The sequence below is a fragment of the Lytechinus variegatus genome, chromosome 3 (assembly GCF_018143015.1).
Source record: "Lytechinus variegatus isolate NC3 chromosome 3, Lvar_3.0, whole genome shotgun sequence".
NCBI classification, from domain to species: domain Eukaryota; kingdom Metazoa; phylum Echinodermata; class Echinoidea; order Temnopleuroida; family Toxopneustidae; genus Lytechinus; species Lytechinus variegatus.
Genome location: NC_054742.1, coordinates 59,847,925 through 59,865,964, shown reverse-complemented (window position 1 = coordinate 59,865,964; position 18,040 = coordinate 59,847,925). Strand labels below are relative to the sequence as shown.

The 18,040-nt window shown below is 36.0% G+C and overlaps 1 protein-coding gene across 4 annotated transcripts in view; it reads left to right on the top strand.

The window, feature by feature from the left end:
- Positions 1 to 18,040, top strand: part of LOC121411532 (cAMP-regulated phosphoprotein 21-like) — a 97,740-nt gene that overhangs the window by 24,271 nt on the left and 55,429 nt on the right. For all 4 annotated transcript variants that reach the window (XM_041604312.1, XM_041604313.1, XM_041604309.1 and 1 more), the window contains exon 3: positions 8,505 to 8,535. The gene's annotated coding sequence lies outside the window, so the exon portion shown is untranslated. The remainder of the gene's footprint in view (positions 1 to 8,504; positions 8,536 to 18,040) is intronic.

Sequence of the window (18,040 nt, the reverse complement as noted above, 5' to 3'; positions counted from 1 at the left end):
GTCAAGTCCACCCCAGAAAAATGACGATTTGAATAGAGAAAAACCCAACGAGCAAAACGCTAAAAATTTCATCAAAATCGGATGTAAAATATTAAAGAAAGCGATGACATTTTTAAGTTTCGCTTTTTTTTTCACATAACAGTTACATGTATATGCACATCTCAGTGACATGCAAATGAAACAGTCGATAATGCCATCACTCACTATTTATTTTGCTTGTATTGTTTTGATTATACAATATTTCATTTTTACAGATTTGACAATAAGGACCAACTTGACTGAAACATATATTATTAAAACAATTCTAATTCCACATGTTCAGGGAGGAATTAATCTGTTTCACTTGACCATGAGGAGAAAAATTGGAATATTTCATATTTCATTAAATGAAATACAAAAGAAATATTTAGCATATGACGTCATCAGTCTCCTCATTTGCATACCGATCAGGGTATAACTGTTTTGTGAAATAAAGCAAAACTTTAAAATGTCATAACTTTCTTTTATGTCCGATTTTGATGAAATTTTCAGTGTTATGCTTGTTAGATTTTTCTAGTTTTATTCAAATCAACTAAGGGTTTGGGTTGACTTGTCGTTCAATGCAATTACGAATAGGAAATGGGCTTATTCCTTGAAATGTATGTTTCTGATACATTAATTACATACTCTGTTCATATCTTCAGATGATGAACGGTGAAAACAATTTGTCTTTTTTTAAATATGAATAGGGAATGCACTTATTCCTTAAAATGAGTGTTTCTGATAGTTAAATCATATAGTTTGCTCATATCTTCAGATGATAAACAGTAAAAAAAATTAATAAAAGACTTTTTTTGTCTCGCTTGCATAGCAGAGGGAGACTATAGGCGCCGCTTTTCCGAAGACGACGGCAAGGGGGGCCACAGTGGGGGTCATCAACAATGAAATCTTAACCTATAAAGGTTATAATGCTTTTGCATTGTCATAAATTAGAAAGTATACAGACCTAGTTCGTGAAACTTGGCCATAAGGTTAATCAAGTATTTGATACTGAACATCCTATGTGAATTTCAGGTCATATGACCAAGTTCAGTGGTCATTTAGTGTCAATGAACATATATTTTGGAAATCAAAGCAAAACCTGAACCAAGGTTAATTTTTGAAAGTATATAGTTCTAGTTCATGAAACTGGGACAAATTGGACATAAGAATGATCAAGTATCAGTGAACACCCTGCTTGAATTTGAGGCCACATGACCAAGGTCAATGAACTTTGGTCATGTATTTTTTTAATCGCTATCATAATTTTGAAGCAGGTGAGACTGCCAGAAGCATTTCACTTGTTTTAAAATGTGAATGCATATTTTCCTTGTAATGCTGAATGGTAATTAAATACTCTCTTCATATATATCTTCAGATGATGCACAGTTTAAAACAATTACTAGTAGTCTTTTAATTCTGTGAATAGGGAATCGCTCTTTCCTTGTGAATATTTCTGAAAGGAAAAACAAAAATTCTGTACTCTGTGACATGTTCAGACAACAGTAACACTCAAAAAGTATTTTTTTTAGTACCAATCTCCATGGTATCCAGGGGGTATTAAGCATTGACCTCATCTATTCATCTTTTGAATCGGTTTTTACCCAAAATTTGAAAAATGTTGGATGGATTCTAAACATTTCTTTATGTGTGGTTTGATGATACTAACGTACAGATCAAGTTCAATTCAGAGTTTGCAGGTCAAAAGTCAAATTTCCAAGCTCATACATGTATGTTTATTCTTTTTTTCACATCTTGTCACGATATAAGTTAAGCACCTAGTCCTTGTATGTTCATACACCAGCTTCATGTGAAGTTATGATTAAGCTTTCATAAGAGATGCATTCCTGAATTTAATTGTTCAGCTTGGTTTTATTATCGGATATCATAAGCCACAACTGCAGGGCATTGACTGTTATTGCTGGTGATATCTGACAAGAAAACTTACAATTTTGTTGAATAGATTTTAAAACCTGTGGCATACAATGAAGCATGAATGATCAATTAATGAAATGGAAAATAATGTTCCTTTGTGTAAATCTGAATTACAATAGGGTATAGGTTTTCACAAAACAGATCAAAGTTTATCTTTATTGGTTGGAGTATTAAACAACTTCCTATCTCTGAAACAGAGAGGGGAAAAATAATGTAATTATGCATGCCGAGATACATGCCTTCAAAACATTAAGTATTATGCATGTTGTCATGCAGTGTACGAGTATAGAAGCTGCTGATTAGTAACCAGGAAAAAGGGGGGAATTTTTTTTTACGTGCAGTGCGTTAACCTAAATATTTTGTGGTACCTGGAAAAAAGGTTCCCCACTCGCCAAGCCTCCCTTCTTAAACCAACCGTGAATAAGAACTAAAAACAAAACATTAGATAGTGTCAGAGTCTCGTACGATGTTGTAGATTGGATGTAATAATGCATGAAGTTCATCAGTGTGCGAGGGAAGGGTTTGTATGTTCCTCTTTTTTTAACTCCTTGAATTCATCTCACTGCTACGTTGAATCAATCTCCTCTCCGCTTCCTCCCTCCTCCTCCTATCCTGTCTGTTTTGTTGTTATCTCCTCCATATTCTAGCCTCATGAATATTTTGTTTCGGGCATATCTTTTAAAGTTATCACTCCTCTCCCCCCCATTTGTTGTTTATCTTTGCACGCAGTTTCCTCTCCCTTTCTTCTCTCTCTCACTCCCACCCCCCTATCTCTAAAATTCTCTCTGGTGGATGTTTCACAAAGATTTAAGTTTGATTTAGAGTCGCACTTAAATGCCGACACATATATGATATGAAACCCGCAATCTTATTTATCAATGTGCCGTAGTGCACCTCCTCTTCGCACGATCTGACCAATGCGGCTATGTCTTTTATACAGCATGCAACTTAGCATTTAAGGCATATTTTGTGAAACACCCCTCTGTTCATTTACATTTTTACACAGTAGGCATGGAAGTGTTTTGTGTAGAAAAGTTGAAGTTACATAAAGATAAAGAATTGCCAAGAAATGATTTTTATAACACCTAAAAGAGAGATGTAGAATTCACTTGAATAGAGTTTGAATATTTTGTACTGAATAGTTTCTTATGCCTTTCCAATCATTGATGAATATTGAGCTGGAATGAATTTTCGACCCACCACACCCCCAGCTCGGCACAAAATCAAGTTTATCTTCCTTTTTAAACAGCGTTATAAAAACCCCCAGTATTTTGTGCAATAGTCTGAATAGAGTACCTTGGCCTTCAATGCTAGTGAGATGAATGTACTTTTCCCATCATAGACTTCAAATTGACACTCCAGTATGTAACTTAAATGCCACAGAGACCTTTTCTTTCCTGTTGGATATGCTGAGAGAAATTAGGCCATGTGAGAGAAAGGGTAAATCTAATGCTTCTAGCCTTTCCAGCCGAAAGATTAGGTAAAACCCCTTTTTATTATGTAATTCTTTATTATATACTTTGTTGTTGTCGTTCTTCAGCTGTATTGGTATTTGTCCTTTGCACTGCATCGTGGGGGGGGGGGGATAATGTAGGGCAACACAAAGATGTTCCCAGTACATGAATTTCTGAGATGTAAATGTGACAAATGTGACAAGATGTTATATCTTATCCTAAACAAAATATTAACATTTGCAATATCAAACAATCTAGCACATTATGAGACTATGGCCTAAGTTAAAATAGACTTCAGAATATGGGCCACAATGTTATTGTAAGTATCACAAACCTCTTTTTTGTTGGAGCTGACATATGAATATACCCATCAGTCCAGAATTCCTTTTGAAACGACAAATAGACCCTGAGCCTTAATTTACAACTGGATGTCGAGTTTTGTACCCCTGTTGCATCATGTAATTTAATTTGATGGGTTCCCCCTTTAACCTTTGTGTATGTAAATTTACGTGGATGAAAATCAAAGACGGGGAAAAAAGCTGTTCAAGAAAATGTCAAGCACTCACTCCAGTTGAGCATCAGAATGTCAACCATTAATAATTTCAGGCATTCAAAAGGTGAGGTGAGAGAGAGAAAGAGGGGGAGATGGAGAGATAAAAAGCAGATAGAAAGGTAGTAGTTAGGTCTTGATTAAGGTATATATATAGATAAATAGAGAGAGAGAGAGAGAGATAAAAGAGGAGGAAATGGGGGGAAGAGAGAAAGGGAGAGAAGGGCCATCTGCACCAGCCCGAGTTTTCAAATTAGAGCGCTATTTCTTATCCGGCGATTTATCCCGATCTGAACAATCTTGAGATTATTTGTAATGGAGACACAATTATCGCACTAGTTCGTAGGATTAATTCTTGAGATTGCAATCCCAAGTCAACTTGGGAAATAATGCGGTATTTTACAAATTATCGTGCTAATTTGCAGGTGCAGACGCACTTGGGATTATTTATTCACGGCGTCAGACCATAATGCACCGATGCCTTGCTCGAGCAGGAATCGCTCTTCTTGCGATGGTGGAGACGGGGTCTCTTGAATCTCAAGATTAATCGCGAAGAGGGCCGATCGGGTTAAAATCTCGAGATTGAGCAAACTCGGGATGGTGCAGCACCGCCCTCTGAGACAGAAAATGGAATAGGAGGGAGTACTGGGTAATCAAAGATGAGAGGGAGAGATGGATATACACATCAAAAGGGAGCTATCATAAGTGTAGAAATGGTGAGAAAGAGAGACCAAGACAGAGAAGATGCTTTGGTCAGAGTAATTAAAATCATCTTTTACAAGATTATTCTGTTTTTCAATTATGGTAGTTATAATGTATCATCAGATAGGTTTGCTTGTCATTCCTTACAATACTGTAATTCATTCATGGTATTGGAAGAGAAATTTAGATTCTGCAGATTTTTTTTTTTTGGTGGGGGGTACATGAATTCAGCCATAAATATTTCAAAATCATATAATAAAAACCAATAATAATGATTATAATAAAGATGATTACATTTTTATAGCACCTTTAGAAAGGTAGTTGAAGCACATATACATGTAGGTAGTAAAAAGTATTTACCATGAAACAAAACAAACATATAAAAATGTGAATAAAATTAAGGGATGATGAAAGACCAGTGCTGGCAAGAGAAAAAGATTGTGTTTTTTGTATCCAACTAACTCTTTTGTATCAAGGGAAAAGGAAGCATTTTCAACTGTGTTGGCTACCTTGATGCTGCCATCTCTGTATCAATCCAAATGAATTCATTTGAAATGAATGAGGCCAAAATTTGAATACAATTACATGTGCAATATATGTTGGCCTTTTCTTTTTAGTTATATCAGTCCCGCATTCTTCACATTTTCCATGAAAATATGTTGAATTCTAAATTTTGTTTTAGTTTATTTAGTTTTATAATTGTTCATGTTTGAGCATTCTTTTGCTTTCTTTGCATCTGTCTGCATTATGTAGGCTATATGTGAGACTACAGAAACCAAATGTATGAATTTTTGTTGCAGCGGATCAATTAGATTACATTAGGGTAATCTGCATGTAATGAAATTAGATGTGACGCCAGGCTAGACACTTTGTGATTTGTGTGTGGCTGTGGTAACATCGTCACCACATTCACATTTTTTTCGGAGGGGATGGGAGTTCTTTCTAACTTGTGTGTGGCTGTCAATGTCACCACATTCACACTGTTCTTGAAGGGATAGGAATTATTTGGGTTTCGTGTGTGGCTGTGGTAAGAATGTCATTGTCAGTACATTCGCACTGTTCTCGAAGGGGATAGGAATTATATGGGATTTGTGTGTGGCTGTGATAACAATAACACCACGTTCACACTGGGGATAGGAGTTCTTTGTGATTTGTGTGTGGCTGTGGCACTAGTGCTACCACATTCACACAGTTCTCGGAGGGAAGGGGAATTACCTGACCTCTTAAATTTACCAAGCTTGAGCAAAATATTTATCATTCCCTGTATGTCTTCATAAGTCAACTGCTCTTTATTTTTGTCATATGGTGGAAGATACACGAACAGCGTACATCCTTTCTTCCTTTCAGTCTTAGGCAGTGTTGCAAGGCATATTTACCATCAATTGCAAATTTCAGATGCAAATTCACAATTGCTGCATCATTTGTAACTTGTGCACATTAATTTATTTGCTTCTTGTTGCAAGAAGCAGGCCGGTGGTCAAGTGCAAATCAAATTTGTGATTGTCAGACTTATGATTGGTTTTTTAAAAGCAAAAATTGACTTGCAATTTGATTTCAAGTTTGTTGGTCCAAAAGAAGCTCTCTGGCACATTATTTTGATTAGATCCGACTGTTAAGGTAAAGTACATTCTTTACATACAGTACTGTGAAACAAAACAACTACACTCTTAAAACAAATCAGTCAAATTGACTAGACCAGTAGTCAGCTGGGAGCAACTGATATGACAATCACTGATATTCACATTTCTGACATATATTCTAGTCAGAAATAACTCTGTTTTAGTAAAATATGACTAGAAAATAGTAAAATATGACTAGAATAACAGTTGCTCCCAGCTGACCCTATTAATCAGTCATTTTTGACTGATTTGTTTTTAGAGTGTATGCCTTGCTCAAGACATGATTTTTTTGTTTAGTTCTGCAACCAGAAAATGTTCTCTGCTAATTCACACAAGGGAAAGTACACATTTCTAAGAAACCACTGTCCCCTGACAAATCTTATTATTTACAATTTTACAGGTGTATTAAGATCGCTTTGATCCCCGGAATACCCATTTAATTACTAGAACTTGTTCAGCTCTCAAAATACCAGATAATAATCACCACACTCACACCGACCCAAAGGTTAGTCTTTCAGGGTAAGTTCTCGAAATTATGAGCTTGCGCAGTGTTCCCACCCAACTGTTCACCCAGTTGCGAAACTCCTTTTGCAATCTATGCTTTCACTCTGCCAAAATACCCACAGCCTTGGAAGAATCCCTGTGAAAGTTCTTGTAATTTTGGCAAGTACCTACTATACAGTGCGTATCAAAAAAAGTTTACACTTTGAAAAAAGGCCTGGGAATTAAAAAATATAAAACATGTGGGTAATTTTTTTCACATATAATCTTGGATTTGGGTCTCATCTATCCAATGAAAGTAAAAGTTTTGACAGAATGTTACACTTGAGTGAGCACTGTCCATTTTTGTAAAGCTCGCAGAAATCTGTTTGCGCAGAAATGCTCGTTTTCACGCTGTGTCAAGAGGAAAGGGCGAAATCAAACTTACCCTGTGAAACATTTCTCATACATTTCCCTTGCACTTTTAGTCAATTGAAATAAAACGGATACACTCAAGCATTTTGTTACAAGTTTGCCACCCAAATTGAAATTTCAACAAACAATAAGCACAACCTTTACCCTTTTGTGCCAGCTGGCTCTGAGGACATAACTGAATCTGAACAAAAGCTTATATCAGACATCTCCAGCTTTTTTAAAGAAGTTTTTATCATTTAATGTAAGTTTACATTTCATTTTTCATTTAATACTTGTTTCTCCACACTTTTCCCAAGCTTCACAATGATTAAAAAATAAAAATTAAGCCTTAGCCATTTCATGTAAATCACAGCTCAGTGTAAAGCAAATATCGTCACAATGACCTCGGTGTGTGGGGGAGTGGGATGGGGCGCAATGCACTCTTCAAAGTGTTTTGGGCAAGGAAACAAGTTAGAAAACGTAAAAGATATCTTCAAATCAATTTTACTAGCTAAATACCATGTGTTCTCCATGATTAAGGTCTACTTTTATTGGCATAACTATTTCAAAGTTCTGCGCAAATCATTTGTCACTAACTTTTCAAAAGTAAGTGGTGCTCACTCGAGCGGAAATATTTTTCGACAGTTATATCGACATTTGCTTAAATGGATCTGTACCAATGTTAAAATGTGGAAAAATCTTCAGGATATTACAAATGTATAATTTTACAAGATTTTTTCTAAGTGTAAACTTTTTTTCTTTCGGGGATATTACAAGTAATTTGCTTTACATTGGCAAAAAATAACTGGTATTTTCTGATCAGGGTAGATCAGGGTAAATTTCTTGATCAAAGAATACCTGAAACTGACAAACTTCGAGGCGGTCTGAATACACTTTATATTTCTTCCAAGAGAGCAAGACATCATTTGTAAAGGAATCTAATATTGATTTTAAATTGCTAGCACCTCCAAACAGTCTTTTTTTGGAACGTTTTCTGGCTGATCGTGCATTACTTGTAATTCTGGCAACTTCTTTGCCCAATATCTACCCTTGTAAGTGTTAGGAAGATGCGTCTTTATTTATTATGAATTTTATGGTTTCATCAGAATGAGGAAAATTAATTGGGAACCTGATTGCATCTTGCAAATTCCAACCTCCCGACCTAGGCTGAAGAAATACACAAGGGTTTTTTCCCTTATGTTTTGAATGTCGGTGAAGGTTAATAATATGCATTAGACATACATGTATTCCAGTAAATGAAAGTTGAATTCTAGAATGTGATCTTAACCAATGCCTATTCTTTTTGTTTCATGTTTTTATCTCTCATTACAGTGCAATTTTCAAGGAAACAGGGATTAAAACAGTAAGTGCCATATTCATGTGTATATTTTTTGTAAGCATCTCATAGGATTCGTTTTTGGAAGATCAAAATGTGGTATCCATCCTCAGAAACCCATAATAAAGTCACCAGACGGGTCTTAAGTTTATTATTAGCCCGAAAAGTGATATTTGTCTTCAAATATCAAAATTCAAGAAAATCATTTTTTCTTGAAAAGTATTTCTTATCCATACTGTAAAAACATTGAAGTCATATTCTTGAAAATGGAATAAAATACCTTAGTTTTAGGAGACTTTTTAGCTTGATAAAACTGTATATGAAATCATACAATCAAAATTCTTGATTACGAGGCTTTAGAATTCAAAGATAGCAACAACGCTAACCTAACGATGGGTTACGTCATACCATTCATGTTATGTCATAATCTTGCAAAACACTTTTAATGTGTATTTATTCAACATCTCACAGTGAAATTATATTTCTCATATCTTCACTCTTTAGGAGTTCCGTAACCCATCCATATTTTTTCCTTTCCTCCATGGGAGAAAGTCACTTCCAATCCCCCGATAAATGTCATAGGACTCTATAAGATGAATCGCACATCAAGTCAACTCTGCATTTTTAATATGTCACTCTCTTGCTCCGGGCAATCCAAATCATTTGGGAAGATTCTTTTTTTTCTGCTGAACACCTACAACTACAGAAGTCTTTTGCATACCCAAGTTCCCTTCATTCTCACTGCGTCCGATGCCGTTCTTACTGAGAAACTCTCCCTTATGGAAATGAAAATATGAATATCGTAGATGTGCAGTAGATATGAGGAATGTTCTGAAGAAAAGGGTTTCCACCAGAGCAGATGTTGCTGTATCATAGGACAAAATAATGCAGAATGCAGTGAGGAAGAACATCACTAATTCTTTTTTTTTTCATCCTCTCTCTCCATTTCAACTTGTGTAAGAGACAGAGGGGTAATTTGGGAGATACGTAGGAAGATATGACTTATAACCTTTAAAACCCTTAAGTGAACAAGAACAAGTATGGTTTAAGCTCCCCCATGGTTGCCCTTTGCCTTTAGCAGAGACGCTCTGTACATGGCGCCATATATACAATTACTGACATTTAGAAACAATGAAGAAAAATATATCATACAGGTGTTTATAGTGCTGGTTTTCAAATGCCCTTTATTCTTTTAGTTCCGGGCTTCTTGTAATTTTTTTCTCAACTGTTTGACTCTCTCCTGCATTTTTGTGTTTTTTTTCACTCAGTTATGGTTTATCAGTTTCTTTCCAATTCTTATTTGCTACCTTTTAATTCTGTGTGTTTGTACCATAAAGTTTTCCCTGCTTCAGTTTTAGCATGCCCAAGTAAGATTCTTTCTCACATCATGACTTGCGACATCCAGCTTAAAGGGACAAGTTCCAAATCATTTACAAATGGCCCTTTTTACATACACAATGATCTGACAGTTTTAATGTCCACTGGACCAATGCGATAAAACTCATAGAGCGCAGGTTTGATTGTCAATTACTGAAGTTCCCAACAATTCTAAGTCCTCAAGTCTGAACAGGTCTCATGGTTGTTAAACCCAAACAAACATCCTGTATCATGCTTATAATTATGATCAATGTCGAAATGTACTTTGCTAATGGTTGGCATGGCTGGTTGATCAGTCCACCATCCTTCATCATCAGTCCTAGACACTGTTCTCATAACCTCTCTAAAACTAGTTTAGGGGAAACTAGTTTAACGTTTAGTGAGAACGGTTGAAGCGATCTTCCAAACCGGTTCAGAAAACCACCTCATGATGTAGTTTTCAAGATCGCTTTGCCTCGTTAAACTGGTTTTAGCGTGAAGACACAACCATTCTTCGGGAAGCGATCTTTGCACATCTTGAGCACGCTATTCCACACAACAGGTGAAGAATGCCTACGCTGTGGTTTTGAATGTTGCGTGAAACTTGTCACCCCACGGACAGCGTTTCCATAGCAACAAGATCGCTTTACATGAAGTGATTTTGAAACCACTTTCGTGTGATCAAATGGGAACGCTAGCAAAGCGATCTTCCAAACTAGTTTCCTGAATCGTAATCCAGTAAAAACTAGATTTAGAAAGCGTAATGAGAACGGCCACCTAGTCCATCTATCTGCTTTCTAGACCTTCCAGACATACTCTACAGCCATCTGCTGTTAGGTAACATGTTCAGCTGTTGATTGACTTATTACAACACAAAATTTGAATCATAAATCAGGTTTATAGCAATAACATAGATTATTATTGTAACCTAAGCCAACCTGCTTCACCTATGCTTTCTTTTCTGCTACTTTGAAGGTTATTAGTTGTGGTGGCTTTAGGATTGGCTTGAAAATGATTTAAAAAAATATTTATTTTTTTTTGGTGGGGGGAGCATCCTGATTAGAATGTACATATGGATAGCACACGTATCTTGCTGGTTCTGATTTGTGACTACCCCTTCTTTCCCCAGTTCTATGACACACTGCTTGTAGCAAGGGTGTCCATAGGTATTTGTATAGTAGGCCAAGGTTAGAGACTTCAAAACAATCAGTTTGTTTAATGATGTCAGGGAATGATGGGTATGGAAAGTGGGTTGTCGTGGTGGACTCGTCAACTCAGCATTGGTTTCTTTGCCATGTATGTAATGAGCTCTCTTCGTGATGATGTAAGCATCAAAGATAATCCTGTAATAACAAGATAGCCCTTTGCTTTAATAACCTGTGTGAAGAGTGGAGAAATGAGGTTGATGCGGTGCCAAACGATGTGCAACTGGAAGACGCGTAGTGTTTTGTGATGGATTGCAAATGAAGAAAAGAACAATGCTGAATTGTTCCTGGTATGCATGACTTAACACCTACTGGAACCTCTTCTCAGGGAGCCGTTTCATAAAGCTGTTCGTAAGAGCTTAAATTAAGAGCAACTTTAAGAATGACTGGTGAAACTTTTTTACGCGCTAAACCATTGCCAGTGAACATTTAGGATTATACCATTTACCACAAGTAAGGGTCACCAGTCGTTCTTATAGTTGTTTAACCTACGAACAGCTTTATGAAACACTCACCTGGTGCTTATTCCTGCTACATGTATGTGACATGAAAGATAAATTCCAGTTTAGGTAACGATCTCAAAATGACTTTTTACAGAATCTAATATAATGACCACCCAAGTGTCTGTTTGTATGAATAAAAAATATGTGCCAAAGGATTTTGGAAGAAATCGTGTAATTGCTGAGAAATCAGCAAAATAAGCGCGAATTCGGTCACTTCCGTCGGGTCTTTATTCCAGCAATAATAATATACTGTCCCACGTGTGCCTATCTGTGTTGGTGATCTTCAGTGTGAACTTTTTTTTCAGCGTAAATTTCAAGATTTCACAAAGTTCAGTTTATGTAACTGTACCAGATCTAGATCCTTGATGATATACTGACAAGTAAGACTGGTTTTACAGACTTTCTCATGAAATCAGTGTTTACTGCAACTACTGGCATTTCTCTTTAAGCACAAGAAAGGGTCACCATTCATAACTTACGAACAGCTTTATGAAACACCCACAAGACCAGTGTTCTGCACAAAATATGTATGCAACATTGATTTTGTTTGTAATTTTAGTGATTGATTGCAACCCTTTGTTGTCAAGAAGCCCTGTTCTACCAATGAGCACTGCATCATCAAATTGTTATTCTCAGTCTTCATTATGGTGATCCAAGCCAGCCCTCTCTTTGAATGTTGCACTTCAGACAGATTTCATATTCCCCTCCAGGGTATGTGATCCATATCATGATATTCTCTACATTATCGGAAATTGCCATGATTCTTCTTACAGATAGTATAACATGTTTTGGGCAGAGTAAGACATCCTTAGTAGGACTTTGAGCCATTGTTTAAGTATCAAGTTCATTCTCCGAATCTAGATCACCTTGTTTTAATTGAAATACTGATATCTGTTAATATATTGTATAATTTATAAACAAATAAACATTTATTAAAAATCAAAATAAAGCAGAAAGTAACTCAATTCACAGAGAGAGAGTTGGAGAGTGAGAGTGCGTGTTTTATGATTTGTTGGGATTGGATTGCAATGGAGATTTTCCTACAATGTAGTTAACACAAACAAAATTGCCCAGATGAAAATAAAAAATGTTATGAATTTATTGATGCAGTGTACAATCATGAAGCCTTATATCATTCAAGATTTTTTTCTTCAAAAGTTGGGTAACAACCACATTTGTTTTTGCTGCATTTATGATTACAGTGAAGAAGTGTGTTACGGTATCTTTCAAAAGACTTATTACCATCTTGACTTGAGGTATGATAAGAGTTACATGTACATATCACTTTCAAGTTTTAAGTTATCAACTGAAGGATTGCTTGGCAGTGTATTGTGTGATAAATTATTCTGCCCTCAAACTACTCACATTAAGAAAAGCTATTTTAGAAAATTTAGTTAAATTTTTAATAAATTTTTTTTTTTTAATTCAGTGCAGATGTGTTATATTGTAAAAGCATGCTGATTGATGTTGCTCAAAAAAAGAGAAAAAAATGCAGCCAAAAAGGACTTAGATCTGGCAAAGGCCTGTAGTCAGCCGGTTGTTACTATTGCTTGTTCTCAATTTTTCACATGAACTGCAGATTCCGTGTTCGCTTTGTGGTTGCGAACAATTTGGAACTGACCATGTACATGTAGGAAGATGTATTCAAGAGGGTTGCCACACTGCACGCTTTAATGTTGATGAAATATCTTGGGCTTAGCATCAAATTACTATCATTATGAGCTCTTGGAAGATTTACATGCCACTGTAAATTTCTGGGCCGAAAGCGGTGAGACATTAAAGTGCATTGTCCCAGATCATGAAATTCATAAGTTACACTACATTGGTGTTGGTACGAAGATGATTTCATCTGATACATCTAAAACATATGTTAGAGAGGTGTGTTGTGAACATCCTCTCAGAGAAATTAATTAGGCACCGGAAGACTAAATTAATGAGGTGTTTTTGCACACTGTGGGCTCCCTCCACGGTGTATAAGCTAATCAACCATCTCCCAGGGGTAATAGCTGCACAGACTTGATGACTTGGACGATTCAACTAGTCTTACATCCAGGAGAATATATTGGTTTCTCCCTTTCCTTCCAGTCAAGTAGTTACCTAGTCCGCTGTGCAAACCCTTCACCCAAGGCAAGTGGTCTGCATTTGTGCTGTGCTAGTCTTGTGTCGAGACCCACTCGTTCAAAGTTTCAATCAAGTTCTGCCTGCATACCTAGGGCCAGTAACACAAAGCTTATCAATCATGATAGAAGAATATCTTTACAATTGAGTGCATTGACCATAATTTATATTCAATCGTGAAAATCGTGTACAATAAGTGCTAACCTTTGTATATGGGACTCAGGAGTCATCATCAGTCCTTGGTCAAGTCGAAGGTACAGTTTGACTGTCCTGCCTTTCAGGTGTTTGTGTGGAGATCTACAGTCGCACCAAAAAAAGACAAGATACACCTGCAAGATTTTAACGAAAGCTTGCATTTGTGCACATTCTTACCAGAGGAGCATTCCATCAACTTTTGTTACCTGACATGCTGTCACTTAAAAAAAAAACTTCCCTTGATTTTAATAGGCTGAGAAGCACAGTTACTCACTGTGGTAACTGTCGCATACAGAACATCTGAACAGTTCTTTCATTGAATGCTCTGCTGGAGTCTTGAATGTATAATTATGTTTTATTATTATCTATGCAGGGTGTTTTTTTAAGGGTAGTGATTTTCATTATTTTGTATTCTCTTATTTTGTAGCAGGCATTATGATACCATATTCTGTCTCATTGGGGTTTCCCCCATTGACTTTGTATGAAATTCGGCAGTGGGCAATATTTGTTGAATCTGGTTTGAATTGATTTGAGAATTAGTACTGTACAATATTGTGTACCATGTCACATTGCACTCTGTGCGCCATGCATTTTGACATAACATACATATTGATATAACATAAAACATTGCCTGAACCGAGGCAGTCATCATTAATGTTGAGGGGTATATGTGTAGGAAAGTTGACGGAGTCTTCAAAATTTGAATTCAAATTTGGTTTTATGTCCAGCAGAAAGTTTCAAATTAAATAATTACTTATAAAATATAACAGGACATATCGAAAAATATTTGAAAATGTATGCAATAAACATTAATTTTCTTTCAATCAATCAGTAGTACTTTTGATGCGAAAGTACATAAGATACATTATAAAGCATTTTTGTGACTTTTTTTTGTGTGGGGGGGGGGGGGTGTTGCGGTTTTCATCTGTTTAGTGTACAGACAAACAGGTCAGTTTAATAACAGCATTTCTAAACCTGTCATCAGTTTCAATCATATTTATCATTTCTGTTTTCATCTGAATTGAGCCTCCAGTGTGGGAGGATGAAAATTGTAATGTAACATGATCTGCTTGAACCCCTGAAAAGGATAACCACACTTACCATAGAAATTGGTTTTGAGGAAAGAGAGATGGTTTGAAAAAGAAGAAGTAAGAATGGAGAATGATTTGGTTTATTCAGTGCCCACTTCCTATCGGTCTATCATTCTTCCTCTGTTGCCGTGCCAACCAAGCTTCATCTTGTGAATAGGAAGGTCAAGTTTCGAGCATGGCGTTCTGGACTGTCAAGTGAACGAAGCAGTGTTTGGGAAGGGTATAGAGAGTGGACAGCACAGATTGAAATTTGGTTCCTCGTCTCAAGGATGTGCCGCTTTTTGCTGTACAGCAGAAAATACACATTAATAGGTTGTGCTGTACTAAAGAATACTCTTTCTTTGATGTATCTGTGATCATGGTTTCGTTATCTTGTTTGAATAAATTTCATACCTTCCCTTCTGTGTGTCTCTCTCTCTTTCCATCTTACCCACTCTCACTCTCTCTATTTCTCTACGTTAAGAGTTTATTGTATCCCCTGAACAGGGGATACATGTGCTCGGCTGTGCGACCTGGCGAGCATCTCTAGTTCAATATGTTATTAACAACCTTTAATTGCAAAAACTACAGAGGATTTTTACCTGTGATTGTAAGGCAATATATTTATGTACATGCAGGAATAACTTATATCTCTGATTTAGCAATCCAGCTACATTTATATTAATTAAAACCAGTTTGAATCTTTGGTAAAGTGGCTCAAAGAATCAATAATATGAATCAATCCTACTTGAGTTGAGTCAAATATCAATGATGGCCTTTGTTTATTTTTATTTAATAGGCATTTGTTCTTTTAGATTTTTTTTTTCTCAAATATCAAGTGCCATCTTTTGGAAATGTGTTTTTTAGAGGCCTTTATAGCACTTATAGCAATTGTATATCAGAAAGCAACAGACAAAGATCATATCCTGAAATTTTCAATCCTTTCCATGCTTGCTTTTAGACAAGGCCCGGTGTCTACCATGACATGTATAATTATCAGAAAGCAAAATGATGAGTAGTATTTAACAAAGACTTATTGCTTAAACCTGGTGGTAAGCTCGCCATCCACAGAGCTTTTACGAACCTGACTTGTTTCTTGTGTTATTTTTAACCATTTTGTCAAACTTGAATTTGCTCCCTGAGAGGTTGAAGTTGGTCTGGGCCCCTTAACACAAAGGTTAGCGATTAATCGCTGATTAATTTCCTAAGTTAAGTTAAATTGAGTTCCTCATCAGACTACTTAGCAAAATGCACATGCAACGATGATCATGATAGGCCATTTCATTTAGTGATAAATCACTAAAATTCATGTTACGGGGCCCAGATTTCATTGAAAAAAAAAGATTATTGCTTCCTCAAAAAAATATTGTATCATACTTATTTATTGCTGAAAAATTGAAGTACTAGTTTTCCACACAAAATACATTTTTCATTCCTCAAAACAATTGCATTGTAATTCAGGAGTTGGGTATCCTTGCGACACCCCTACTGTTTTCTCTTGATTGATTATTGGTACATGCCGTATCTAAGGTGAGCATGTGGTTTTTTTTTGCAAATCTAAAATTCATATCAGAATATTTGTGAAGTGCAAATATATCGAGTGAAACACATGCTTCTTAAATCTGATTGATGTCCTTGGCCACATAAATCAAAGCCTAGAATCGACGATGAATGCTGGAATCACAAATGAAGCAGAGATGGTGTTTTATTGCCACGCAAAGGGAAATTCCCTCTCAAACTGATAACCGAATTACGAGTGTGCATGTGGCAAGATATTGATGTGTGATTTAGTAGAGTTCTTTTCACTCCAAATTATTTCTGGGTGATGATAATGATTGTGTTTGTGATATCAATTCAGTATATTTCACCATTGATAATGATATTTAAATGTTACCAGAGAACTTTAGCCATTTATTAGCTTCTCCAATATAAGGTAAGGCAGAAAAATAATTATTACGACTGTTGTTTTGCTCATTACGTTTGCAGGTTAATGATACAATATTGCTTATCTGTACAATTAAATTGAACAATCTTCATAAATATTTTTCTCTTCTACGGTTAACTTGAACAAGTCTCTGTGTGGATTTGTGAAGGATGATTGATCCTTAGATACCTATAGCCTTGTATTCTAAATAAAGACACAGGTAAAGAAAAAACTGAAAAAACATTATTTGGAGTGTATACAGTAATGTTCAATGTTTTCTGGCAATGAGAATACTACGGAACTAGTTTTTAATAGAGCATTACAACAGCAATATTTTTCACCAAGTGGAGGTACAAACATGATATGCTTTTGAAGAAGCTTGGATTGATCAGAATGATAGAGAAAACTGTTTTCTCCCATTTTTGTGTGGAGTACAAAAAATTATATGCTTTGGAATGGACATTTAAATGTGAAAGTGGTGTGGCACATACCCACCACCGGTATAGTAGTAGTGCCCCCCACCCCCTGATTCAAGTGTGTGGCTGATAGTCCAATAAACTGAATCTTGCATTGCCATTTAATTTGGGTTAAATGGGGGAGGTTTGTTTGACATCATTTATTCCATTTCTATGAACCATCTTAATTAAATGTTGTTTATTTGGAGCGTAAAGATTGCCATCCATTTTAATACTGTATTTTGAAACATAGTATCAATAGTATACAAATAATGAATGTTTATGAGTGCAATGGATAGAATACTTCATGAGGTGAAAGATGAAAAGATCCATTCAACAAGGCGTAGCCGAATTGAATGGATCATTCATTTCATCTTTCACTGAATGAAGTATTTTGTCCATTGCACGAATGAAGGAACATTCATTATTTGGTTTATATGACATTGAAAACTAGATTATTTTTCATAGGAAATTTATCAAATTCGATGCAAAATATAATCATGCAGTGCGAGCTTGGTCTGTTGATTGTCGGTATGTCGCGTACAATGTGCGCGTGCAATGGACAAAAGCGTATGGATCCAATATTGCACGATGAATGGATCCTAAATTGCACGGTCGATGACGTCATTGTAAAATGGTCTGAATGATCGATATCAAACGACCAATCAAATGCCAAGGATTTATCTAGGTGTCATATAAATATTAG